Source organism: Schistocerca cancellata, chromosome 6 (assembly GCF_023864275.1).
Source record: "Schistocerca cancellata isolate TAMUIC-IGC-003103 chromosome 6, iqSchCanc2.1, whole genome shotgun sequence".
Taxonomy (NCBI): domain Eukaryota; kingdom Metazoa; phylum Arthropoda; class Insecta; order Orthoptera; family Acrididae; genus Schistocerca; species Schistocerca cancellata.
Genome location: NC_064631.1, coordinates 495,337,628 through 495,363,402, shown reverse-complemented (window position 1 = coordinate 495,363,402; position 25,775 = coordinate 495,337,628).

The following is a 25,775-nucleotide window of genomic DNA, read 5'->3' as shown; positions in this document are numbered from 1 at the left end:
GAATACCGGTTTGTTACCCAGTTACTTTTTACCGTTTCAGGCATTACATTGAACGGTTTTGATGTTGCATTCAGAATATTAATACTACTGTACTTGTTTCACCTCTCTTAAACGCTGGAATTACTTTCATTTTTCTCCATTCATGATATAGTCTTTCCTTTCCTGACCTATACCAAGTACATGTAAGAATCTGTACTTTAGCACCATCTGTATTTAATTTACAAGAATTGTACTGCTTCTACGCCAGTAACATTGCTACTCTTTGCTTTGGCAAAGGTCAACATCTTTCTTCTTAAGGAATCTGTTACTCTCCTTTATACAAATCCAGTGCTTATTCAACACCTTCTGTGTACCTGAGTTGTGGCTGTGTGTTGTACACTCTCCCTTATCTACGAATTCTTACTTGTTACTTCGCTTACACATTGTTTCTTGTCTGACATACGTTATTTTCTACGTCACTCATAAAAATATGCTATAATGACTTTTATGCTCTTATTTGTAAGATTTTATTCGCTATTTGATCCGTTGGTGTATTAAGTCAGATTCCTCAATTATTATTTCCTGTGTACTTTGTAATAATTTGTATTATTCATTGGTACCTTTTATACATCAATTCTGTGAAACCAATGATTAAAGATGCTTTAGGCATAGAAATTAGTTGTTAGTACGCAATGGTGGTGTGATTATAGCGGAAAACGTAATGTCAGCTACACAAGAGATTTTTCATTGTTTTATTTAATGTTTTCTGAGCTCTCCAAAAGTGATTTACAGAGGGTTACAGTACGTCTTCTACAGCTAGGAGGTAATGGAGCTATTAAATAAGTGACAAAGATTGCTAAATTACTTAATAAAACTTAGCACCTGTTCCATGTGGTTTCAATTGCATCGTATGGAAGCAACAGAATATTTTCAATTTCAAAGCTGTTTGCTAGAATGTCATTTTTAAAAACACTTTTTTCCACAAATTCTGAGTAACATGCACACTGCAGAGATGTTCTGTACGAAGTAATCGTTTGCTGTAGGAAATGATTTTAGTAAAAGCATGACGGAAGATAGTTCGGAGGCTATCTGTGTGAGCCGCATTGAAAAGTTTCTGTTGCAGTGTGTTTCTGGTTTATTTCTGGAAGCTACTCTGGCACTTTTCTTGGCTGATGGTCTTACTAATGTAATGAGATACAAATAGCATGGTGAGGTTGCTAATCGGAACTGGATTACGAGTCTTTTGGCGGTTTTTTGTATTTGCGGGCAACGAATGTCGAGTTAAAAGTTTCCTAGCTTTTCCGCTATAATATTTTAACCATATGTCACCTGATGATGTGGCTTTGGCGTCCCGAAACCGGTAGTGGTGCAGAAGTAAAGAACTAAAATACAGCTGAAACGGTTATTAATACCCATAGTTCGCCCCACCTACGAGGTGGTCTGCCTTGCAATGTCGTGCAAGTATAGGAGGAATACCAAGAAGCTGAGTCGTGAATAGGAATTGGGAAAGAGGAGGGAGCAGTGCAGTTATACAGAACCATTGTGCCAGAGTAGCGTAGTGGTTGGTGAATCTGGGTGCTGAACAGATGTCCCACGTTCGAGTCCTGGCATTGGTAGAAACCTACATTCGTCACTTCATCTGTTTATATGAGATGTATGAAACTGGAACAGCTCTCTGGAACCATGCAGTACTATTTGATTAAACGACCAAAGTAAGCCGGACAGGAATTTCGGTCATGCAGCCAAGGTCAATCGCCATGTTTGCTCTCAAGTCTAAGTACTCTAGAAGACTGCAATTGACGAGCCAGAGCTGTCAGTCCTAATATACCTGCCGAGGGAAGTGGCGTACCGAGACGTGGAAAGCATTATGATCTGGAAAACTGACAGCCCAAAATTTCATAGTCAACGATGTCTGGCAGAATTTCAGGTTGTTGAGTCGCTGTGACCTCGTAGGTATTCGGTTTCTGTCGCGATCAGGTACCTTCGAGGGCCATTTTCATTAACAATGTATGAAGTTGTTTCGAATAACTGTAGCCTGGTGTAGGATCTTTTTTAGACATCAGATAACGGAAATTTCCACCCATACTTACCGGGTCACGCATGTATGTAATAAGTTGCATTGCAAGGCTGTTGCCGAAGTTACGACTTTCAGCTCAGCGACTCATTCCCGAGGGACCATAAATGTTAGTAATCTGCAGGCCGTACAGCCAAGCGGCAGTGCCTCTCTCCGAAAAGGGTAGGAACTGTGGGGTACATGCGATTTCTCAGCTAAACATGATCATAATGCCAGTGGCAGGTCCAATATTGACTGTCGCGAAAGCAAATTTGTATTGGTGTCATCTTAATGAAAGATGACATTTAAATCAACAGTTTACAAATATTGACTGAAACTTAGTGTGTTGGTATCACACGCTCTCCGTTTGAGATTTAAGGTCATTTGTAGGCCAGCTTCTGGAAATTCAGGTAGTCCTCATTATCTGCAGATCATGAACATTCGTGGCCCGAGATTGACTGACGTCCACCGGTTCTGTTTTCTATAGATGAGGGGCGTTAATTTGTATTTAATTTGTATCAGCTGCGTAGGTGTGAGTGACACTGAGGCGTTCGTCTTCATTAGTGTCAATTTTTGTTAAAATTTCTCTTGGTTCTGCATGTACGTATTTTTAGTTGGCTGTCCGTGGTATCCACGTCCTGCGACGCACGTGTAGATCGATCTTGCCCGGATATTTTGTGGTTAGCTGCTTCGTTCGGGAGCTACAAATACTTAGCACGAGCCCTTCGTGTTTCAGAGGGCCGCCTATTGAGGCCCACCGCTTTGGCGCCTCACCTGGAGCACAGTCACAAGAGTAAGCTTCGAAGATTTCGATGTGAATGTATTATTTGGCTGTCTCTCTCTTTTCCTGCAAGGTGCTTCAATGTGGAGAAGTGACGATGGACGTCAAGCCACTAGAGGATAGCATAGAATATTAAACAAATAACCAAAATGAATTAAACGCACTTTAATAAAATAGAGACGCCACCGCAAATTCTCGGCATGAGCCTACGCTCGGGTACACAGGGGAGCAATGGAATGGGACCTGAATACTCTTACTGCAGATGACAGACATAGGTGGCACTCAAAACAGTTACGTGACAGTCAATATATTTAATGCTTACAAAAAGATCTGAAAATTGTTCTATCATTGTAATGAAATGAAGAGGCTACAATTAATTAAATCGCAGTCGCAAGTAAAGGAACTCTTTTAATTATTCGAAACAGATAAAATAGTGACGCCACTCATAAGAAAATAAAAACGTAAGGTACCGACCAAAGATGGCGGTCATCCCGATAACTGGGGTAAAACAATTAGAACAATATGTTCCCGCTCTACTTGAAAAGTGTAGCATCTAACACCGAGACAGCTGGAGGGAGGGGAGGGGTAGGATGAGAATTATTGAACCGGAATACATAACCATCAGAAGAGGGTAACAAAATTATGTAAAAAAATAAAAATAAATTAGATCCAAGACTGTTTTTATTCTAATACTATACATACGTTTGCTGTACCAGACCACCTAACAGAATGGAAGATATTTTATACATTTTACAAGTAATATTTCCTAGAATTATTTGCTCGTTCAGCAGACTGTCAGGTCTTATTAAGGAATGACTATAAATTTCCATTTCACTCATTCCACCTGCGCCATATACGTGCAGAATATGAAGAATATCTTGTACATTATCTATTCTAGGGTTTTGCTTTTGTAAATACTTCTTTAAAGTTGACTGTTTTTTGTATTTAATCGCCACATGTTACTTAAATCACCATTTCTAATCCTCTTCATACAATTTGCCACAGTAACTACATGTCATCTTGCGATCTCTGGACTGCAAAAATTTATCCAGTTTATTTATACTGTCACGTGCTGGTGAAGATAAAGTTTTATGTGTGCGAAGTGCTTCACCTACATTGGATTTATGAAAGATTCTTACGATCTGTTAAGGCATTGTCCCAATATATTGTATATTTCTAAGACTTTTACAGCTCATGTTGATTACGTTGAGAGTGATATCTTGGTCTGTACATGGATGCTTATTTAGTTTTTAATTGTATGAGATTCTACAATTACTGGTTCGTATCTCTTATTAACAGCGATATCATTGGGAATATTAATTTCTTCCTGCACATCTCTTTCCTGCGGGGTACCGTTCACTCATTGTAACGAGCTTTTCAAATATGCAGTTGTATAATTTGAATTTTTATGATCGGTCGTGCTCTTTGCGGTAGGTTTTGCGTATATGGCAAATTTGTATTCCCATCATCATTACATATTATAATTGGCTATAAATAAAGCTTTTTACTATTTTCCTTCTCAAAAGTAATGTTGTATTCTGGTGCATATTACGAAAATGCCTTAGGATCTTATCAAATGTGTCACCCTCTTCATGGTGTAAGTTAATGGTGTCATCAACGTATCTGCAGTAATACAAAGCCGTTTCTGTAAGTTCAGGAAATTGTCTTTAAATGATTGTTTCGAAATGGTCTATAAAAATTTCTTTTAGATTCCCTGCCGCGTAGCATTCCAGTTTATTGTCCAGCAATAGGGCGTGTCTTTATTGTGCTGGAGTGTACGCGGAGCTTGTGTACTTGCCATTTAGTTGGCAGCGAACTGTGACTATGATAATTCTACCTATAATACGCATATATTGAGGAGTGTGGGATTCCGGTAATCGATCACGTAATTTGAAAACTTATAATGCTATCCTACAGCCGGAGGAAATATTTTAAAAAAAATTGGTAAACTTAATTATTGATTTTAGGAAACCTTCTTTTCAAAATTTTCATAGCCAAATGGACAGTGGAAATAGACAGATAAGGTATCTAACTGATCGACGTGAGGTTTAGTTTCACTGAAACGTTCTTGCATAATCCCCAGACCGGGGCTCGAACCACCCAAACAGCTTCACTTCCGACAGTACCTCATCTCCTACGTCGAAACTTTCACAGAAGTTCTCCTACATGCCTTACGGAACTAGCAGTCCGGGAAGAGAGTTGGCGAGGTTGGATACGAGTTACTGGCGGACGTAAAGTTGTAAGGTCAAGAATCGTGCGTGTAAAACTCCGACCGTAGTGCACTGCTCCACGTAAGGAAAGGTCCCACTTCCGTCTTCCGGTTTGGCATGGAGTTTTAATGTGCCAGAAAGTATCGAAACAGCACATACTCTGAAACGTCCCCTTAAAACAATTGTACAAGTGAAACGTCCACTTAGAACAATTATACAAGCCTGTGCTTAACCTGACACACAATATTATTTAGCGCAACGCAATCTGACTTTCAATAACCCCTACAAAACAATGGCCCTGACTAACATTAAACTATACCTTTCACAAATCACTTACCTCACAAAAATCTTCGCTGCTCGAACTACTGCAATACAGCGAGTGCCACTACTGCCAGCTAAATAAAAGATTCAAACTACTGAAGGCACTAACTACTGATAGGGATAGTTAGCAAATGAAAGATTTTAATAGAGAACAAACACTGTATTTACCTTAATATTCATAATTCACATCCAGTATTACAAAACTCCGCCATCTCTCTCCCCACATCCACCACTGCTGGCGGCTCACCTCCAACTGCCCAGCGCTACGCGCTGTTCGCATCCAGCTATAGCAGTTCATGACAACAATGGCAGACAACAATTCAAACTTTTCATATAGAGAGTGCTACGTAACGTTGCCAATAAAAAAACATAAACAGCAAACTTACATAAAGAAAACATAAACAGCCTACTTACATAAAAACATAAACAGCAAACTTACAACTCTGCTCCAAACTGAAAATTCAGTCTGCAAAAGATTTGATTCAATGAAAGTAATCAGAGTGAAGTAGTTCCCTTCGAACAACTTCCGTACATTTCCTATCCATGTATAACACATGGCCTCAAAGGAAAGGATCAACTTCAATAGCTGAAAACGGGGAAGGTGCCATTATTTTCAATTTCAGCCGAATTTTGCCAATACTGATTGATTTAAATCTCAATAAAGTTCATTCGCTTTACCACGTCGAAGGAAAGTTAAATTTAGGCAATTTCGTTTAAAAATAACCGTGTACGTTGCTAATGCACATACAAATGGAATTATTACGTAAAAAGCTGTCCTAATTAAGATTCAAGTTAGACTTTTAGAAAATAAAGTAGGTAGCATTAAAGCACTAACAACTCTCGATCGTTGTGTCATAAAGCAAGTCGTTTCCAGCCTAACTTAAGTGGCCAGAAATTACTTTCATAATACTATTAAAATAGGAGAACTTAAAGGTTCATCACTCTGCAAAATAAGACACATTTTTTATGTATACAGATCCAACTGTAATTGCTAAAACGCTATAGAGGGTTCTCTTACACCTGTATCATGCCGCTTCCTCTCTGAAAATCGAAGGAATCTCATTATGCCTTTTTTTAAGGTAAAACGTCTATAAGATAACGAATAGTAAAACTGAAGATGTTAAAAGTTGTTAATTTACTAAGGGACATTATCTTTTTTAATATAATTACAGTACATATATTTTTGCTGTCCACTCAAAGCAGTTACAATAAATTTGTAAGAATTTTATTTTAATAACATCGTGATTGTTACATATCTGTCTACAAGCAGGAATGTCAAATGACATTATTATCACACATGTACAACACTACTCAGTCAGGCACAAGAGTTTACCTTGCTCGGCTATACTACTTGCTCAAAGTACATCTGGTATAGGCTACAACCTTTTTTAGTTACCGCCTCCCTTTCTTGCCGATCGATTCTTATTTCTGGTATCTGGCTTGTGTAAAATTTGTATATAATCTTTCACTATGTGTATTTAACACCAGCTAACTTCCGAATTTCAAAGGGAGTTGTCTAGACGAGACTGTCAAACGGTTTCTCCAAATCTATAAAAGCTATAAACGGTGGTTGGCATTTCCTTAACCTGTCTTCTAAGAAAAGTCGTACGGTCAGTATTGTCTACTCTGTTCCTACATTTCTCTTGAATCAAAAATGAACTTCTCCGAGTTCGTCTTCCACCAGATTTTCCATTGTAATGTTCATAACTAGTGTTAGAGCTTTGCATTCATAACGTATTAAATTAACTGTTCGGCAGTATTCACATCTGTCAGCACCTCATTTCTTTGGAACTAGAATTATAACATTCTTCTAAAAGTCTGAGGATATTTCACATGTCTGAGACATCTTGCACTCCACGCGGAATAGTTTTGCTATGGCCTGATCTTCCAAGGCTATCATTAATTCCGAGGAAACGTCTTTTACTCCAGGTGTCTTGTGCCACTATAAGATATGACAAATTCTTCTCGCAGTATCATACCACTTTACTCATCCTCATCTATGTCCTCTACCCTTTCTATAAAACCGCCTTGAAGTTCATTTCTCATCTCTATCCCCTCTACTTGTAACGCCACCCTTCCCTTCTATCGACACTGTTAGAAATATATGAGAGTGTTAGCATGTGCCTAAACAATTGGAATAAAATTTTGAAAAGGCTATCGTTCCAAAGATTCAATATAAAGTCGATAAATGAGGGGGAGGTTAACAACAAGATGCCTTCTAGGACAACTTATTCCGCCTACTTAATAATTGTAAAATTTATGATGGTTGTTCGACAGGTTTGCGCTGTCATTCACGTACTCTGCCAACGAGAAGGGGTACGACGTGGATCGGAAGAGAATAACAAGAGTTACTGATGTAATAATAGCTAAAAGAAATACGGTCGCTAGCCCAATTGGGCAAAATTTCTGTTCGGTAGTTGAATTAATGAGCCGAACAGTCAATGTCAAGGATTACTCGAACACGCGAAGCAACAGAGTGCTGCATGGACGCTAGCTAAAGCAATTGAAATATTTACGTAAAAGAGCGAGAAAGAAAATAGCTTACACTCGAAATATCATTAACTAATACATCAGAAATTTTGACAACATACAAGATAACACTTAGATTAATTGTTACTTACTGTTATAAGTGACAATGGCGCTATCTCACAATAACGTCTACTATTTTCATATGAATTTTGGAAAATCGCAAAAAATAAGTAATATAAAATCTATTGATTTCTGATCAGGGAAGTAGAAATTGATAATTACTGTATCAAAAGGTGATTATTTTACTTTAGCACGACTGCAAGTCAAAATGTGAACCTGAACTTTACTAACAACAAATTACAATAATCACTGATATTTGCACTCACTCATTAATTTTAGTTAGTGCTTTTGTTCATAGTGCCAGGAACCGTTTTCATTTGATTAGTTGATTTACTATTTGCAACAGTTAGATCGCCTCAGATTAAAGTTCAAATTTAAAGTTAGTGAGACTGATATTGCTGAATGCTTTGAGTTCAAACCTTTAATGTAACTGAATTCTTTACTTCATTAGCAGAAGTAGCTGGCACTGTAATTTTCATTTTTCATAAACGGTACTTGGATTATTGTAACTATAGGACAGGACAGGAACCTACTTGGTCAATGATTTTAGGAGTATCACGGGTAAACAGTGTTGAGTAACGCCGTTACAGAACTAGTTGACAATAAGCTGTAATGCAGCAATCTTACTTCAGTCCATTTTCGCCGAGACGAAGTTGGTGGCGAGGATACTGCTGCTGCCTCCTTTCCATTATAATTAGCGAGCACGGGAATTATTGGCAATGATACTGGCGTGGTGGGTTCTTGATGTTGCTGCAGCCAATATTTCCACCGCCCACGTTCATCACTTACCACGCGCCGCTGAACAATCACTCCTCCAGTACAGTGCACGCCATCCATGCGTCCTCACTTCACCAGGTCTCACACCAAAGTTCTCTCTATGTGTAGCGCGCGCTCTGACTTAACATTCTCTCGCGTCCAGAGACGCAGCTACTCCAAAGATACTTATTCGTTGGCAAAAAACCTAAAGTTTCCCTAACATTCCCGCAGCGATTACTCAGCGATATTATCATTATATACATAATTGATTATACAGGAATATAAACAAATTAATTCATACATCATGTACATATAAATTTACATAAAGATAAAAGCAAGTATATATATATATATATATATATATATATATATATATATATATATATATATATATATATACAATAATAAATGGTCAAAGAGCACATCGGCATGAAAGTCTTCCTCCACCTTTCTGCTTTCCCTTCTTTACTTAGTACCGGTCTTCATCTGAGCCCCTGGTATTCGTAGCTTCGCTTTTCTTTTCTCTAAACATCCCTTTAATATTCCTGCAGGTGGTATGTGTCTTCCCACTATTTACACGTCTGCTACAAACTTTCATTTGTCCTGGATGGCTATTTTGAACTTCCTACCAGTCTTATTTTAGGACGTTTGGATTCCATTTCTCCTGCTTAATTTGCTGCATTTTCACACTTTCTCCTATTATCGCTTAAATTCGTATCTCCTGTGATACCCAACGATTTCCATTAGGTCGTCTCTTTTACCTACTTGATCCTCCGCTGTCTTCACTATTTCATCTGGTAGAGTACTGAAGCATCCCCAACTCTCTTATGGTTCCCTTTTTAGGTACTCCACGTCGACGTCTGCTCGTAGATACGTATCGTTGCTAGGTTTTCCGGCTTTACATCCCGACGTCACAGCGACGACTCTCCGATTAGGTGTGGGCCTTGTGGTTTGCTATTACTGCGAGTCTTGTAATTATCTCTTTTATTTTGTAATTTGCCCGGCTAAAACTCTACCCTTTTATGATTACGACAGACTGCGCCACCTTCCGGAGGGAGTGGGGACGTCAAAGAGTCACAAAAGTTCATATTAAGCAGTACGTAAAACACGTAAACGTTGGCTTCAGTTAGCGTGTTAGTTAATGCCTACGCTTTCCGCTAGAGGGTGCTGACTTATTTCTGAATAGCTTTGGTTCCGTAAAACCATCACTGATAAGTTCTAGGTAAATGAAATAAGTATAACACTCTTGTATTTCACTTTCACTCTATATTCAAGGATTAAGATGGTCTATTTAAAAGGTTCTTAGCCTGGCGGAATCTAAATAGTCCGCAAATGCCGATATGCACGCAGTCTACGTCCAGATTCGCAACTAACGGCACACGACACTTTCAGAAGTCCACACGTTAATATCTGAATACCGGTACCTCTTAATTCACTGGTGTCAGCAAATAACGTGAGTTCCTGTCGTCTATATGTCCATACAGTTCCAAGCTAGCACTAAAGTCCTAAGATCCCCTTAATACTCCGTTGCTACCAACAGTCAGAGATCGTACGCTACATCACTTTTCATCTCCGTAATATTCTAACAGTTTATCATGAATCTTAACGCGATAAAGTCCAATCTAATTATTGTCTCGCTGACTGACACGGGTTCCCCGCACTTTAACGAAACAATCAATGAAAAATGGCGGCAATAATGACGATCAGGCCTTTTTATGGGTTTTTCATCAGAAGAGTTTAACGTCACTGCCTTCTCCATGACGGAGCTTCCGTGGCTTTGCTGTACTTAGACGTTAAACTACTTGCTGATATACTGTAATTTTGATCTGCAATTACCGAACTCTGATTCTACACTATTTTCCCCTCTAAAAATTCTATTCTTAATTTTAAATTATTCTTTCTCTAGCTTTTATCACTGTAAACTGAACCGAGGTGTTGCAGTACCCATTCGTCTCCTACGGTATTTCGTCCTCCTGTTCGAGTGAATCGTAGGTGTAAGGTCCCTGTGAAACCCTCTATAATCTCGGGTTCTTTTATTCTTTTACCTTATCCAGTTCCTATCTACCTATTTTTCCTACCTTTTTTTTCAATTTTTCAGTTTTAATCTACAGTTCATCTTATTAATGTACTGTAACACTGAAACATTCTTGGGTAGAGAGTGCCGAACATGTGAATGCTAGCACACCGACTAAAAGTTGCCCTCAAGCCCTGAAAATGGCCTGTACCACAAGTTTCTTCTGGTTTACTGTATCAAGCTGATGCCACTCTTTAATGTTGAGTTCCGACGGGCCACCAAATTGAAGACATATTGATTCCTGTTCACTCGCTGTTCCAACGAGTCCCAGACGTTTTCTATAGCCTTAATACCGAGTTGTTTAGTGGCCATATCCAGGTGCGACAAGGGGCCTGAATAAAGTCAAACGGGGAAGTCATGCACACCTCTGAATGCAGCTGTTGTGATCTTGAAAGAGTAGATTGCTCAAATCGTTCTAATCATGAAGTCAGAAGAAAGGCTAATATTTCTTAGCCGACTACTATCAAAAAAGTACCCTGTCTCGTGTACGTGGTAGCGTTATTGGGCTCAAAGCGTCGCAGAATCACCTACGAGCCGAGCGAGACCCCTTCAGACTCTGCGTTGTAAACAACCATCGGCTGCAAGTGCGTTCGAGACATTGCACCATTTGAAAAAATTTACAAAAATAGAAAATAATGACTCCAGAGAGAGAGAGAGAGAGAGAGAGAGAGAGAGAGAGAGAGAGAGATTGAGAGAGTGAGAGAGAGAGAGAGAGAGAGAGAGAGAGAGAGAGGGAGAGAGGGACGATGATGCAGAACTAGAACAACTGATTTCCTGGGTGTTTGGAAATTCCCATTACAGATCTCTAGAACTCGTATAGGGGAGTTAGTAGACGTAATTTTGAATCTGAAACCATGTCCATTTGGAAACATGTTGGTAATGCGACCACTTTTACAGGTAATTGATTAGGCGAGCACCATTACATCAAGAAATGGCTCGTCTGCTCATTTGGTGGTCCACTTCAAAATGATACAGTACGTCGTGCCACGAGTTTGCGGCGTCTACTTCGAGCAACACAATCACGACTGCTGATGGTGAAGTCACCCTCTGTCGAAGTCGTTGTTTGATTGTGGCCAAAAATGGGACGGTCGATTTTGACAAAGGCAACGGTCAGCTCTTCCATTAGCCTGAGCTTCGCCATTCAAAAGGATCATGTCGCTGAATTCTGCAAACGTGTATTCAGCCATGTGGCTCTAACGCTCACAAACACGCGAATGAGGTAATTGACGTAATCACTATCACCACTACATCTACATTTACATATACATCTACGTGATTACTGTGCTATTCACAATAAAGTGCCTGGCAGAGAGTTCAATGAACCACCTTCAAGCTGCCTCTCTACCGTTCCACTCTCGAACGGCACGAGAGGAAAACGAGCACTTAAATTTTCCTGTGCGAGCCCTGATTTCTCTAATTTTATCGTGATGATCATTTCTCCCTATGTAGGTGGGTGGCAACAAAATATTTTCGCAATTGGAGGAGAAAACTGGTGATTGAGAAGATCCCGTCGCAACGAAAAATGCCTTTGTTTTAATGATTGCCACTCCAATTCACGTATCATGTCTGTGACGCTATCTCCCCTATTTCGCGATAATACAAAACGAGCTGCCCTTCTTTGTACTTTTTCGATGTCATCCATCAGTCCCAACTTTTGCGGATCCCACACCGCACAGCAGTACTCCAGAATAGGGCGGACAAACGTAGCGTAAGCAATCTCTTTGGTACACCTGTTGCACCTTCAAAGTGTTCTGCCAATGAATCGCAGTCTTTGGTTTGCTCTACCCACAATATTATGTATGTGATCGTTCTAATTTAGGTTATTTTTAATTGTAATCCCTAAGTATTTAGCCCTCAGATTTGTGTGACTTATCGCGTAACCTAAATGTAGCTGTTTTCTTTTAGTATTCATGTGAATAACTTCAAAAATTTTTTTTTATTCACGGTCAATTATCACTTTTCGCACCATACAGATAACTTATCTAAATCATTTTGCAAGTCGTTTTGATCATCTGATGACTTTACAAGACGGTAAATGACAGCATCATCTGTAAACAATCTAAGATGGCCACTCAGATTGTCTCATATGTCGTTATTATAGATCGGGAACAATAGAGGGCATATAACACATCCTTGGGGAACTCCGGATATTACTTCTGTTTTACTCGATGACTTACCGTCTATTACTACGAACTGTGACCTTTCTGACAGGAAATCACGAATCGAGTCGCACAACTAAGGCGATACTCCGTAGGCATGTAGTTTAGTTAGAAGACGCTTGTGAGGAACGGTGTCGAAAGCCTTCTGCAAATCTAAAAATATGGAATCAAATTGACATCCCCTGTCGATAGCACCTACTACTTCGTAAGTATAAAGTGCTAGTTGTGTTTCACAAGAACGATATATTCTGAAACCGTACTGACTGTGTGTCAATAAATCGTTTTCTTCGAGGTACTTCACAATGTTCGAATACAATATATATTCCAAAACCCTACTGCAAATCGAAGATAGTGATATAGGCCTGTAATTCAGCGGATTACTGCCTTTTTGGGGTATTGGTGTAACTTGAGAAATTTTCCAGTCTTTAGGTACGGATCTTTCTGTAACCCAGTGGTTGTATATAATTACTAAATATAGAGATATTTCATCATCATGCTATGACAGGAACGTGACTGGTATACAATCTGGACCGGAGGTCTTGCCTTACTAAGTGATTTAAGCTGCTTGGCAGTTGTTCTTCTTTGGAATTCTGGATTATTTTCTTCGTCTTCTTTGGTGAAGAAGTTTCGGAAAACCGTGTTTAATAACTCTGCTTTACTGGCACAGTCATCAGTGGCTTCACCGTTGTTATTGCGCAGTGAAGGTATTGATTGCTTCTTGCAATTGGTGTGCTTTATGTATGGCCAGAATATCTTTTGGTTTTCTGCCAAATTGCGAGACAGAATTTCGCTGTGGAATTTATTAAAAGCATCTCGCATTGAAGTACGCGCCATATTTCGAAATTTTGCAAAACTTTGCCAATCTTTGGGATTTTGCATTATTTTTAATTTAGCATGCTTTTCTCGTTGCTTCTGCAACAACGATCTGACCCGTTTTGTGTACCATGGGGGAGCAGTACCATCACTTATTAAATTATGTGGTATATATCTCTCAATTGCTGTCAATACTATCTCTTTGGAAATATTCCACAACTTTTCTACACTTACATGATCAGATCGAAAGTAGCGAAGACTGTCTCTTAAAAAATCGTTAAGAGCATTTTGGCCAGCTTTTTTAAATAGCTATAATTTGCGTTTCTTTTTGATGTTTGTAGGTGTTACGGTATTCAGCCAAGCAGCAACTGCCTTGTGGTCGCTAATCCCTGTATTCGCCACATGTCTCACTATTTGTCCAGGATTATTTGTTTCTAAAAGGTCAAGTATGCTTTCGCAACAATTTACGCTTCGAGTGGGCTCATGAAATAATTGTTCAAAATAATTTTCTGAGAAATCATTCACTACAATTTTGGATGATGTTTTATGCCTTCCGCCAGACGTATAATTTTCCCAGCATATCGAGTGTAGATTGAAGTCACCACCGACTATAATTGTATGAGCAGGTTACTTATTGGAAATGAGAGTAAAGTTTTCTTTGAACTGTTCAGCAGCTATATCTACTGAGTCGGGGGTCATTAAACGATTCAATTAATGGTTTAGTCCGATTGTCGGGTATAACCTCTACCCATACTGTTTCGCACGAACTATCTACTTCAATTTCGCTACACGGCAAACTACCTCTGACAGCAATAAATACTCCACCACCAAATGTATTTAATGTATCTTTCCTGAACACTGTTAGATCGTTTGAAAAATTTTTGCTGAACTTATTTCCGTCTTTAGCCAGCTCTCTGTACCTACAACAATTTGAGCTTCAGTGCTTTGTGTATGGGCTTGGAGCTCTCGTTCTTTCCCAACATAGCTACAACAATGTACAACTACAATACCAATCGTTTCTGCAACTACCTTTCAGTGTTTTACCTGCCCACTTTCAGACGGACGCCCATTCTACGGCTCCCTGAGACCTTCTAACCTAAAAAACCACCCAGTTCCTTCCACACAGCCCCCGCTACCCGTGTAGCCACCTCCTGTGTGTAGTGGACTCCTGATCTATTAAGCGGAACCCGAAAACCCACCACCCGATGGCGCAAGTCAAGGAATCTGCAACCCACACTGTCACAGAACCTCCTGAGCCTCTGATTCAGGTCCTTCACTCGGGTCTGCACCAAAGGGCCACAGTCGGTTCTGTTGACGATGCTGCAGATGGTGAGCTCCACTTTAATCTCGGAAGCATGACTGGCAGTCTTTACCGTTTCTGCTAGCCACCCGAAAACAGACGGAATCTGCTCCTATCCAAAGCGACACACGTCATTGGTACCGACATGAGCCACGACCTGCAGTTTTCTGCACCCTGTACTCTTCATGGCATCTGGAACCACCCTTTCCACATCCGGAATGACTCCCCCCCGGAATGCAGACGGAGTGCACTCTGGCTTTCTTTCCCTCCTTGGCAGCCCAGTTCCTAAGGGACCCCATTACACGCCTAACGTTGGAGCTCCCAACTACCAACAAACCCACCCTCTCTGAATGCCCAGACCTTGCGGGCCGAGAAGTTTCCTCTGGAACAGGGTGGACGGTTGCATCCAGCTCAGAGACATCGTCAGCCACAGATAACGCCCGAGACCTGTTCATCAAACGAACCGGGGAGGCTCTACGGTCGGCCAATTGGAAAGTTTTTCGCTGCCTGCCAGACTATGGTATGATCTCCAACTCGACCACAGGTGAGGGGTCAACCTCAGTGCAGGCAGTCCCCAGGCGGACACATCAGTGGACCGATCGGAGGAAACGTGGGACGTGCTCGACGTCCCTCGCTTCCCCGCGTTCTATCCCCCACAGTGGCGCCCGTTGGCTACATCCTCTAGCTGTGTGACTGACGGCAACGCAGCCTGGAGCTGTGAGCGAAAGGTCGCCAACTCAGCTCGAATCTGTAGACAGCAATCACACTTTCTATCAATTAACCGCAGTCGCTCCTGTCTTAAGTCCGTAAAAATATGCAACAAACGAACGGTGTACACTACCATGACCATCCTGTTGCATATCTACATAGGAAACAAGTTTTAAACGGTAGTTGGACGGAAACGGTTAGTTTTGGGCAATGGGTCCCTATTAAAAATATTATATACTCACTCCCCTTTAAAATTCCTAGTAGTTTGTAATGGGAATATCCAAACACCCTTTATATGACATCTCCAGTCAGCAACTGTCCATCCGTTGAAGACTTGTACCTTTACGTGTCTATGTGAGGTATAGTATTTTGTGATAAATGTGACTTGAACTGTTCACTCCATGCTGTAATTCATGTCAGGTTATGAACCAAAAGCCACTGACTGGGACTGGCATTCGTCTCTGTTGTTTGTCAATTATGATCTATTTACGACTGCTGTTCCTACACCATCTTACATTGCTGTTACTAATATGCCATTGCTTGGAGACTTTGCAAAAGTTCGCTTTGGTACAACAACAATGTCACTCACGGAGTTGTCATTCCACGTCTGTACACGAAGGCTTGCTTTCCGGTATTCTGTCACGTCTCGATGTTGACCAATCTCACTGGACAGATTCCACACAACTGACAGATACATACACACCAATTTACTGACAAGATTTACGTCAAAGCGGAAGAGTGCTGCGCTCCCGGAGCGACGTGTTCTCTTCTTAAGAACAAAGGACTACAAACAATCCTGCCAAAGGCACCTCCGCAACAGACAAGGGAACCTTCCCATCGCAGCCCCCTCAGGTTTAGTTATAAGTTGGCACAGTGGGTAGACCTTGAAAAACTGAACACAGATAAATCGAGAAAACAGGAAGAAGTTGTGTGGAACTATGAAAAAAATATGCAAAATATACAAACTGTTTAGTCCATGCGCAAGATAAGCAACATGAAGGAGAATGTGAGCCCAGGTGCGCCGTGGTCGTGTGATAAGCGTGAGCAGCTCCGGAACGAGTCTTCCCTCAAATGAAAAGTTAAATATTTTATTTTCAGACAATTATTATCTGACAATCTCTTATGTTTTTATCATTTTTTGGGAGTGTTTATCACATCCACAAGAAAACCTAAATCGGGCAAGGTAGAAGAATCTTTTTAACCATTCGCCAAGTGTACAAGTTAGGTGGGTCGACAACATATTCCTGTCATGTGACGCACATGCCGTCACCAGTGTCGTGTAGAACATATCAGACTTGTTTACCTGTGAAGGAATCGGTTGACCCATGACCTTGCGATTAAATGTTTTCGATTCTAGTTGGAGAGGCAAGTCTTTTCGTCTACTAGTCGCACGGTTTTGCGGTACGGTCGCAAAGCACACACACTAAACTTATTACAGTGAACAGAGACGTCAATGAACGAACGGACAGATCAGAACTTTGCGAAAATAAAAAAAAGTAAACCTTTCACTTTTTTCTTTTTTTTTCTCATTTTGTTCGTTGCATCTACTCGGCGTGGACGTCGTAAGATATCCGTTTAAGTTCGTTGTTGATCGATTAACTCAGTTGTTTTTTATTACAGAGGGCTGCTAACCCTCTGACCGCACACGCTGAGCTACCGTGCCGGCGACACTCAAGGGTAGACTTGAACCAAGTACCTCTCGTTCCGCAGCTGCTCACGCTAACCACGGGACCACGGCGCACCTGGGCTCACATTCTCCTTAATGTTGCTTATTCTGCGCATGGACTACTCAGTTTGTATATTTTGCTTATGTTTTTCATAGTTCCACACAACCTCTTCCTGTTTTGTCGATTGATCTGAGTTCGGCCGGCCGAAGTGGCCGTGCGGTTAAAGGCGCTGCAGTCTGGAACCGCAAGACCACTACGGTCGCAGGTTCGAATCCTGCCTCGGGCATGGATGTTTGTGATGTCCTTAGGTTAGTTCGGTTTAACTAGTTCTAAGTTCTAGGGGACTAATGACCTCAGAAGTTGAGTCCCATAGTGCTCAGAGTCATTTGAACCATTTGATATGAGTTCAGTTTTTCAATGCCTATCCACTGTGCCAACTTATAACTAAATCTGAGGGGGGTGCGATGGGGAGATTCACTTGTGAGCATTATAGCAGAGCTTGAAAATACTTCTTCAGTTGTAAGCAGAGAACTCTGCGCTCGCTGTTATACACCGAGACCTGCACCCGTCCACTCGGCGTTCGGGGTCACAGCACAAACTTATGAAGTCGAATGATGGGCATGCAAGAGCCGGAAACCGATCGTGTTTTAACTACTGACAAATTAAAAGAACCTTCCCACTGAAGGGGTACTTAAATCTGTGCAAAAAGCACTAGGTTGTTTCATTAATCTAACGTCCATTTTCTCTCGAGCTCTAATTGCTCTGTCTTAGGGGAGTAATCTCATTTCTATGTCGCTGAACTACTTGTGTACCGCGCTGTTAGTGAATGGGTCGGATTCGTCCCTTCACGGGCTGCAACTGGGGGAGAAGAGTAAGATGGGAACGTGAAGAGAACAGGTCAGAGGGTGAGGAAGAGGGGAGAAGCCCAGCGGCGATAGAGCCGACCTCGGCACGGGGTCGGTGATTGGCGCTTGTTACTCCAGTGCCAATTCGCTTAGGCTCCTTTCCAAAAGGGCGTAGGAGGGGCCGATGTACTGCGCTCTGCCTGTATGGGATTCTGTCTGAGTTTTTACTGGGAATTTATTCTGTAGACGTGCCTCCGGCACTAGGCTACACTTTGCTTTGGAACACTTTCTTTTCAGTATGTGGTTCTCCCACGCACTAATGTTTCGAAACATTAATTCTAGTCTCATACAACAGTCGCCGATTAAACAGAATTTACGTTTCTTTTGACGGGGTGCAGCTCAATTTATGGACTGTTTTGTAGGTTTTATGACGTCCTCAGCCACGATAGTTCCGTTTTTCTGTCTAATTCCAACGCGTTTAGGAGTACAGATACTTGTGTATTCATAGAAAACAGTTGTGGATGGGAAATGCGTTGCGCATAAACGAAAAAGTTCAGTATTTGGTTGTAGGTGGCGTAGTATATAATGGTCGCCTAGTCGTAGATATTGCTCTAATCGCACTATTTCACTCCATTTACGGAGCTTGTTAGCACTTGATGTTAGGTTGGCGCCATTAAAATGCATTGTGGTAATCGCTGCTGCTTCCTGGATCGCTGCTGTGTTTCGATGCTAATGCTAGCTCTGTCCGCCCCAGTAGCTGAGTGGTCAGCGTGACGGATTGCCGTCCTCCGGGCCCGGGTTCGATTCCCGGCTGGGTCGGAGATTTTCTCCGCTCAGGGACTGGGTGTTGTGTTGTGTTCATCATCATTTCATCCCCATCCGGCGTGCAGGTCGCCCAATGTGGCGCCGAATGTAATAAGACCTGCGCCACGGCGGCCGGACCTGCCCCGCGAGGGGCCTCCCGGCCAATGACGCCAAACGCTCATCATCATCATCATAAATGCTAGCTCTAAATATGGTTGACTATGGGTAAAGAGATGAGGTCCGTGTTTTGATGTCCTTTTGATGATAAACAATGAACGAAACCAATAAATATTTAAACTTCAAATATTTATTACTCTGGTAGCCATCATAATTCCACTGTCCACCAAAGACAATGACACAATACAAAGCAGCACTTATTTTACATGTTCTTTGCAATGTTTACCTGTAAGATGGCAAGAACTATGCCCCTTACATGAAGTCATCAACGATCACCTACTCTCGTTGAGCGAACAGTAGGGCTGAACAAAAATGACTGACAAGGCACAATGCATCCTATAGAGGGTATAGTATGGACGTATTGGAATAATTAATGTCGGGTGATGATTTTAAAGTAAATAACACGACTTGAAAACTTTGTGGAAATGCGTCGATTTAGTGGAGGCTAGTTTACCCCAGGGAAGTACTCAGAATTGACCGTGGCCACCAGGGGGCGGCTAAGGGAAGCGACAATAGGCAGCTTAGGGTGGCTCAAGCTCTGAGAAAGCGGTAACGGTGCACGGCCTCCAGCCGCCTTAAGATGAGTGGCAGTGAGTGGGTGGTTGACCCCGACTCCATGCTGGTGTACCGGGAAACAGACGGCGAACCTGTACGCCTGTTGATAAATGTCCGTTGTCCCGTTTTCTGTGAAACATGCGAGAAACCTGCGCAAAGCTACGGTGGAGTGGTCAACAGAGGTCAAAATATGCATGTTCATGACTATAGCAACTTCACGCTGAATTCACAGTCCGCAGAGTCTGAAGCAAATCAGGTGAGGAGCGACAGAATGAAATACGCCGGCCTCTGATGGGAAAGTAGGACCAAGGAATTTGAAGTATTCTCCTGGGAGTCAGATTTCCAGAAAACTTGGTGTTTGTGCAGACGCTAACCTTGATGGGTGGCCTGGGAGGAGCAAAATAGAAGGTGAGAGGAAGGGAAATTTTGTGGGAATTTGTTCACTTCCCAGAGCAGGCATTGGTCGGCGCTGGGAAGCGAAGCATAATTAACGCGACTTGCGCCGCAATTGGCGTAAGTGATTTTGCTGGAGGGGAAACCGAGGCGAAGAGCGGACTGTGAGAAGTCTCTGTAGGGGTCTTCCGTTCCCAGCTTGCCTAGAGTGCGGACGTGGCGTTCTTTACTCAGCTTGCCTGAGAAAGAGTGAGCATCTCTGCAGTTTAGGACTTAGCAAATGGAACGATTGAGCTTAGAAAGTTTTGGTTCAGCTATGTACTGAGCAAGATAGCTAGGAGTGCATAGACGAGCGGAGCCATGCAGCACCACGAGGACGGCCGACGTCCACACAATGACATCGCTCCGCCACGCTGTATTCGGTGATATTGCGCCCGCTCCGGCCACTGATTAATTTGTTGGATCACATCGGCAAAGTTTCCGTGAGGGTTTCATGGGCCGTGTATTGTAGAATTCTTCTCGCACTTCGCATTATGCCTGGTTCATTCGATAGGAATTACTTTTGAGTTATCGCACTTTACTCCATGCAAGCGCAATTTATTACCACTGCCTGATTGGAGAGTCTTGTAATGTGATGATTGAAGGTCGGGAGTTAAAATAAATTTGTGCTAATTGACTGCATCTGTTTTCTATCAAGTAGTTGAAATCCCAAGTCACTTTCTTAATTAATTTTATGTTCAACATTTGCATCTGGTGTCCAATAGCTGAATATAACATCAATGTGCACCCCTTTTTAATTAAAAGTGATCAATTCTGAATAAATTAATGACAACACTGCCACTGCAGTTCAATCAGGAGTCACAAGGCCATACAACTTTTTTGCGTTATCCGATATTGCGGCAGTTTGGCACACTCTGTTGATCTGTTAGTCAATTAGTTGGGGTGAACACACGCCAAAACCAGCTAAGTGACGGGTGGAGTGTTCATATCCACCTCAAACAATAACACACATACACTTTACCAAAGTGACATTCAGACTCCGCTCCTGACCCTTCTTGCTGCTTGTATTTATAACCTTGTCAGAGAACTACTAAAAAGAGTTATAGTTTATAAGTGGCATGTACATCTGTTATCGCAGTTTGTGCAGGAAAGTATTAATTTATATCGAGTGACATAATTCAACAGGTTATTAAAATGGCAGACAGATTTGTTGACTTGACAGAATAATTATTTGTTACAAAAGGCCGTTTTTTAGAAGTTTGTCAACTGACTTCTCTAATTTGCATAAATAAATAAATAACATGAATTATTAAGAATTACAATTGTTTTCGTCTAAAATAGGGGTGTTTACGTGCATACTGAGTGAAAACGGTCCTGGTGAACAAATAGGTTTCACTGGGTGATTTTTATTTAAGGAGATCCAAAATACGTTTAGTTGGCCACTATTTTTCGTACTTCATATTAATTATTTAAGATGAACTTAGTGTTTTTAGGAAATTAGGAAATGAGCCACTTAAAGTAGTAAATGAGTTTTGCTATTTGGGGAGCAAAATAACTGATTATGGTCGAAGTAGAGAGGATGTAAAATGTAGACTGGCAATGGCAAGGAAAGCGTTTCTGAAGAAGAGAAATTTGTTAACATCGAGTAGAGATTTAAATGTCAGGAAGTCGTTTCTGAAAGTATTTGTATGGAGTGTAGCCATGTATGGAAGAGAAACATGGACGATAAATAGTTCGGACAAGAAGAGCATAGAAGCCTTTGAAATGTGGTGCTACAGAAGAATGTTGAAGATTAGATGGGTAGATCACATAACTAATGATGAAGAAGAAGAGACCGGTTAGTAGGACATGTTCTGAGGCATCAAGGGATCACCAATTTAGTATTGGAGGGCAGCGTGGAGGATAAAAATCGTAGAGGGAGACCAAGAGATGAATACACTAATTATATTCAGAAGGATGTAGGCTGCAGTACGTATTGGGAGATGAAGAAGCTTGCACAGGATAGAGTAGCATGGAGAGTTGCATCAAACCAGTCTCAGGACTGAAGACCACAACAACAACAACAACAACAACAACATAATGTTTTTACATGATGACATTTTTGCTGTATCAGTGATCAAGTGATATTAACTTTTATGTGGGTCAGTTATTCAGTATAGTTTGATGGGTTGACTGTTTATGGAGGCACGTTATACAATCATTGTTAACATACACAATAACTTTTCTATAATCATAAAGACTCGTTAAACTGGTTGAATCTGAAGGGTATCGCATACTTCGGTAAAGTAAAGCCTTTAATAATATCCGTTACAAGTTCTTGCTAAAATATTCTTAACCTTGGAATTTCACTAGCTGTAATGTCCCAGAGAAAATGCGTTCAGGTTGAACTGGCTGTCTAACAACATTTACGTCTGTCGATTGCAGCACTGTCCATGAAAAGATCAATACTACGCGATCTTTTTCGCTTACTATCTGTCACTAGTGGGCATCGGTTCAAAAGTCGCCTTTATTTTGTGAAGCTGAAAGTAATGTGACGTAAAATGTTCCTAACACATTTATTTTATAGTCCTTATCGTCTAAGAATTCTAGTACAAAAATAAACCTAATAAGGAAAGTAGTTTTTCCGTGTAAAGACGGATTATGAAATAGATATGGCGCACGGGAAGATTATGGAAAATATCTCACAGCACGATGTTGGCACACCTAATACTTCCAGGAAGAAGTTGTTATTGGCATTCATGAATATTTAGGATACTTGTATATGCTTGGAGTTCGGTTCCCGAGATTACAAAGAATCTGTGCGATTACAAAGAATCCCGTGACCGAGAGATTTAAAAGTAAGCCGGAAACTCTTTAAATAGGCAGTTTCATACTTTTTTATGGTATTGAAGACTTAATCTTTCAATAAAGATTGGAGTATTATTTGAGAAGCTTAGAGCTTGTCTCGAAACATGTATCCCATGTTATCGTATCGTGAATTTTATGTGGTTCACACAAGTATTAATATTTCAATAATGTTTACGTCCAAAATCCCGCTTCAGCTATCGTAGAAAATTCTGAAAAAGTAATATTTTAGTTCAATAGCATCAGTTAACAGCGATTTTGCTCACAAATTAGGGAATACAACATTATTACCCTTAGTTTCACGTACGATACTAAAAACATTTATCCGTTTTAGGTGACAAACGTTTTGGTTTTATATCTAGCAACAGTCACTATTCAGTTGTAATACATACACCTTTACTTTTTTTCGCGAGTCTTAAAAAAATTATTAAAATTCTTTCAAAGACATTATTTCTATATGCACAATCCTTTCAAAGGTCAGAAATATTTACAGTCCCTAAAATAGGAATGGGGAAGTTGCAGTGTGATTTATTTTGCTTAAATTTGATCTAACTGCAGTATCAGTTGTCCCGTATGGTTGAGCTACAGTTGTGATCATTTAAGAAATCCATGGTTTTCCTAAAATCAGGTACATTAGAGCGTCGATTATCCGAAGTAATTGGGAGACATGGGTGTTCGGAAAACTGTTTTGTTCGGATAATCGAACTGTACATGTTTATTTGCCAAAAAGAAGTAATGTACAGTTAATTTATTCATAAAAACAGGCATCTCTCTCAGTCCTATAAAGTAACATACAAAGGCAACTTCAATAGGAATATATAGTATGTGGCACGTTTACGTTTAACCATTTTGTATCGTCAAGTTGACTTCTTCACGCAGCAGCACACAAGTGGTCGTAACAGAGAACAGAAGGTGATTGTTTGCACCGTGAGAAGCTCTTCTTGGGGGCGCGCAATCCTTCAAACTGTGCGGAGCGGCACTCCTGAACTCTAAGCTGGCGCAGCTGTTGCTGTGAACAGCTCTGATACTGCCGCTACCTCCACTGCCAGTGCCAAGCCGACAGGAAGTGTGCTGATTGTTGAAACACAGCGACTGGCGGCTTGGCCTGTCAGCAGCGCCTTATGAAGGCCCCATTGGAAGCAATGTTCCGCCAGCGGTGGCCCAGTGTGGCGACTACTGTGGAAAACTTGGTTTGGGAGTGAGGGGGACGATGGACGGTAGGGTGGGAGAGTAACAGGTGCGAGCGAGTACACAGTTCGATTAAGCGGTCGTTCGGTTGACCGACGTTCGGATAATCGACGCTCTACTGTAGTTAATGTTTCACACTATAACGACAGCTGCTTCCAGCTACTCTCCATCTTAAATTTAGTTAGTGCTACGTCTTTAATTACATTGCCCTTCCGGAGACAGGGGAATGGTTAATGTTCTCTCTTAATAAAAGTAATCGACACGTTGTCAGCACTTCCGTTTTTCCCAGTTATACCCAGTTTATACAAAGCTGAGTCATTCGACAGTAGCGCCATTGTCGTTCTAGCGTGCTGTAGAAAGTCGTTTAGAACTCAGGAGCGCATTAAATAGTCGTTCTCCAGGTGGCGTACAGAACGATGGGACATTCGGCATAAAGCGTAAGTAGTTCTTCACCTCCGATCATTTCTTAAATCTCTTTTATCCAACAAGATTGTCATCAGATCTTCTATTACATACAATGTAAAATCATGCGTTAACTTTCTAACATGTGTAGGTATTACTGTTTAGGCGGTAGATAAGGCAATTACACAGTAAAATTATGGGACATCCCAAACCTTCTTCCATAAAATATACGGAAGATAAATCTATGCAATTTATTGTGTGAAGATATATGGATGCAGGCAACGAGGAAGTCAAACACTTGGTAAGTAACAAGCCTGGAAAGTCGTCATTAAAAATTAAAATTTATGCCTGCAGCAATGTAATTTGAAATTGTAACAAAACGTTTTTGGTTTTTCTCATTGCGTTTTACTGCTATAATGCATGGGTAGGACGAGTTGTACCATATTTACATCCATTAAAAATTCGTAACGTAAATAGTTTTCCTTCTTCAGCAGAATCTCTAGTGTACATTGTAGCACACAGTAAGTGTATTATCCTCTGGAAGTTATGTTCAGATTTATACAAAAAGTATCCATGCGAATCATTTTCCAAATATAAAGAGACAGTAAATCAGGTTCCCAATTTGAAAAGTGAACAGCTGTACCATTGGACTACGTTTGTGAACTAAAACCACCAGGGTGAATACTATACTTCTAGCTGTGCCTCCTTTCTTATTTTATTTTGTAGCTTCGGTCTCGTTTTGCTTTTCTTGCCTCCGTATGGGAACATTTTGAGATTTTTTTGACCAGTTTACAGTATGTATCTCTTCATGCCTCAATTTATCATGTATTGCTCATCCGTTGTTTTTGGAATCTCAATAACTGTTGACCTGTCCACCATTTCATAATTGAAAGTAATGACAGTACAGCAAGTCCCTAGTTGGACTGTTCCTCCAAAAATGGAGCCCTTCAACTTATGTTCAAAATTTTGAAAAGGAGTTACCTACAAGCTGTTTGAATCAACCCACCCATACTGCATTTTATGAAACTCGGGTCTGAAAGAACACTAAAAATTGGTTTTCCTTCTTCGACCACAGACTATGGGAGGTTGTTTGTGTGTTATCCAAAGTTTCCTCGTGTAGTGCATTCTCGCACAGCCACCAATTGTCATCTCGTTTA